The sequence below is a fragment of the Cydia pomonella genome, chromosome 22 (assembly GCF_033807575.1).
Source record: "Cydia pomonella isolate Wapato2018A chromosome 22, ilCydPomo1, whole genome shotgun sequence".
NCBI classification, from domain to species: domain Eukaryota; kingdom Metazoa; phylum Arthropoda; class Insecta; order Lepidoptera; family Tortricidae; genus Cydia; species Cydia pomonella.
Genome location: NC_084724.1, coordinates 6,012,471 through 6,016,581, shown reverse-complemented (window position 1 = coordinate 6,016,581; position 4,111 = coordinate 6,012,471).

The following is a 4,111-nucleotide window of genomic DNA, read 5'->3' as shown; positions in this document are numbered from 1 at the left end:
ATGTTTGATTCTAAATTCCAGGTTAGAAAAGGCATTTTGGGCCGAAGCAGTATCTGCGGCTGCTTACATAATTAATCGGTCACCAACGAAAGCTCTGGACTACAAAACACCATATGAAATGTGGTCTGGTAAGAAGCCTAATATTGAAAATTTAAGAATATTTGGTTGTCAAGCCATGGTTCATGTGCCTAAAGAGAAAAGACAAAAATGGAACCCCAAGTCAGTCAAAATGTTATTTGTCGGATATTGTGAATACACAAAGGGGTACAGATTTTATGATTTAAAGCAGAGAAGAATATACAAAAGCAGGGATGCCGTTTTTCTTGAGCACACAGTTCAAAATAATAGCGTTATTGTACCATTATCAGAATTACAGGAAAAGGAGACGGAAGACTTGTCCCAAACAGCTGATACTTCCAGTGAATCTCCTGACACATCTGAGCCTCAAAGTCCAGCAGATACAACTCTAAATGGGAGCCTTAAGAAAGAAATATCTGAGGATGAGGATACTTACTTCACTGATAATGCCGATGAGGAGTACATACCAGATGAAAAAGTAAGTGATGAATTATCTCGTAAAATGACGCTAAGGCCAAGAAATAACAAGCCTGTCACCTACTTATGTCAAGAAAGCATGAATGGTTCAAACCAAGCAGTAGCTTTTCTCGCAAAAGAGCCAGAAACCCTACAAGAAGCTCTTTCAGGCCCGAATGCAAAAGAATGGAAAGATGCCATGAGTAATGAATATGAGTCACTCCTGCAAAATAATACATGGACGTTAGTACCCTTACCAGAAGGCAAGAGAGCCATTCCGTGTAAATGGGTCTTTAAAATAAAGACTGATGCTAAGGGCGAGATTGTACGATACAAAGCAAGACTTGTCATTAAAGGTTTTATTCAGAGAAAAGGAATGGAATATAATGAAATATTTGCTCCAGTTGTTCGTCATACTTCAATCAGATATTTATTAGCATTGGCTGTTAAGTACAATTTATTCATTGAACAAATGGATGCAGTTACGGCTTTCTTACAAGGGGATATAGATACCGAAATATACATGTACCAACCACCGACTTATGAACATGGAGAAGAAGTATGTAAGTTGAATAAATCTATTTATGGCCTGAAGCAGGCGAGTCGTCAATGGAACTTGAAACTTACATCTGTTTTAAAGGAATTGGGGCTGAAAAGTTCATCAGTGGACCCCTGTATATTTTACAAAACATTTGAAACAAACATTTTAATTGTACTCATTTATGTTGATGACATATTGATATTTTATAACAATGAACACATGGGTCAAGAAATAAAAAAAAAATTAAAAAGTAAATTCGACATGAAGGAGCTTGGTTACATACATCATTTTGTCGGTTGGAGAATTGAACAAAACTCGTCAAGAAGCGAAATTTATATTGATCAGACTGCTTATATAGAAAAAATTCTGCAAAGATTCAAGATGACAGATTGTAATCCTGTGCATTCACCATGTGACCCTAGCATTAAATTGATCAGCACAGAAGATGAGAAAAATATACTAACAGACATACCTTACCAAGAAGCAATTGGAAGCCTGTTATATTTATCCCAAGGGACCAGGCCGGATATATGTTTTATAGTTAACAAATTAAGTAGCTTTAATAACAAGCCAGAACAGCAGCACTGGCTAGCTTTGAAAAGAGTGCTGCGATATATTAAAGGTACTAAGGAAATGAAATTAATATATAGCCAAAATACTGAAGAAAAAAGAACATCTGGCTACTGTGACTCTGACTGGGCTTCAGACATTAACAGCCGAAGATCTTGCTCCGGCTACACTTTTTTGTTTCAGGGTGCAGCAATATCATGGTGCTCTAAACGACAAAACACCATTGCCCTTTCGACTATGGAAGCAGAATTTATGTCGCTTGCTGCTGCTGTACAAGAAGCAATGTGGCTCCGACACTTGGAGTCAGAATTACATCATGATGTTGGGACATCATCGACTGTTATATATTGTGATAATCAAAGTGCCATTAAATTTGCAGGTACAGAATCCTATTGTGCCCGCAGCAAACATATAGACATCAGGTACCACTTTGTTCGAGAGAAAGTAGCCAAAAAGGAAATAGAAGTCATCTACCTTGGAACCGAGGACATGGTGGCTGATATCCTGACCAAATCCACTTCACAAGTGAAGATTCACAAATGCTCCAGTGCCATGGGTTTGCGCTTAAAGGGAGGATGTTAAAATAATTAACCGCAACCTGGCAACACTTTTTAAAAAATAAATTTCTTGTCTATGTCTTACATCCGATGGTTTCATTGTGCTTTTCCCTAAGCCCTTAAATAATAATTAAAACATTAATCCGATTTACATTAGAGGATTCTAAGAAGTAGCAACTAATACTGGGTGGGGCCTGTAACACGAGCAAATAACTTAAATATAGATTGTACTCCTCATAAGATGACTTCCTATTTTTCATACAAATTAAATATTATCTTCAATACACGCTGTCATAAGTGTAATTGACGTTGCTTGTTACGCTTTAAACATAACAAAATTGGCAATACATTAAGTCTAAGAATAAACTTTAAAGTGTGCTAAAATTAATAAACTAAGTAGTTATTTAGAAAAATCGTTATAGAATTGTTGGTTAGTTTAAAGAGTACCTTACAGCTTAATTTTTTTTGCTTCTGTTACAGGCCCCACCCGGTATATTTTATTTTTAATTCGGTACTTGCAAAATATTGTTTTTATGAATTGTATATTGTTTCTTAGACATTAAGGATTGCAATAAGTCTAAACGGCAAGGTAGGTTTATATTATATTAAAATTCTTCAAGTGGACGAAAACTAGCGCAATGACCCTATCTGACGTTCATCTGACCTACAGTGACACGGCGAAGGCCAAAAAAATGTCTAGAAGGCTAGCTTACGAAAGAACAAGTATGTGCCGATACTACGTATGTGGGCGCGGATAACCCAACTAACTTTAACCTATTCCCGCGGGCTATGATGGTCGAACGGGCCCCTTTCTGAGCTGAGAAATGAAAATGTTTTAATTGTCTCAAATAAAATGTCGTCTTGCGCCATTACAATATTTGACGTTGTCAACATGAGCGCAGTGTAGCTGTCGTTTCCCGGCATAATATACGTGGGGTCATTTTTGAGCTCTTCTCAGCAATGCTCGGAACCGGTTTTAAAAATAGCTGTAAATACCGGTTTCTTTCGGTTTTACTCCGAACTTTCATAAGAACGCGAACGTTTTAAGAGCTTTATTGTAATTGTAACCTAAATAAACCGGTTTATTCGACGAGCGTAAACAAAGACACCGACATAGGAAAAAAACGTTTTTATTGTTCTAAACCGGTTAATCTGACAAGAACTTTATGGAAATGTTCTCCTAAAAGAGGGTTTAAAGATAAAGGTTTATGGAAGAAACCGAAATTAAAGGTTTTGCGCCAAGTACATGATAACGGTTTGGAAATTTAACCGGTTTTCGAGCCTTGCTTCTCAGACTTCTATTATCATTAGGTATTATATTCTAGTTCGTTCCTCGAAGTAATCTGCAGTAATGGTAACTCTAGTTAATTCCTGTCTGGGCTAAAATACCCAACATTGGGAAACCCTGAAATCTGTCTGAACTACGGGTAAAATTAGCTTTGTACCTTGCCCTTGCATCCGGGGTTTCCCGCCATAAACAAGTCATACATTTTAAATCGATAAGACGCAGACAGGCCGGTCGAGTAAACAGTTCGGTATCTGCCCGCTGTAAATAATCATAAGATCAAGTGCGAGGCGGATTCGCGCTCTGCTATAAGTTTTGTTTTTCCTTAATTAAGAGCGAATCCATGCTTGGCTAGTTTTTATTGTTTGGTGTTTGTTATATAATATTTATTATTTTTTAATATTTATGTTACCCGGACCCGGAGTTTAAGGACATAACCGGGTGTCCTTAAACTACGTCCAAAAGAGAGGCAGGGGCACTGTTAATGTCATCTCCGCGGACCGCCGACCATTTTGATGCGGACCTTAAGTAAAGAGTAACTTGTATTACTGAGTACGTAATTTAATAAAATGTATCTCGCGCTTTCCCGTTAATTCGACAACGGAGAGCGAAGTAACGTGCGAG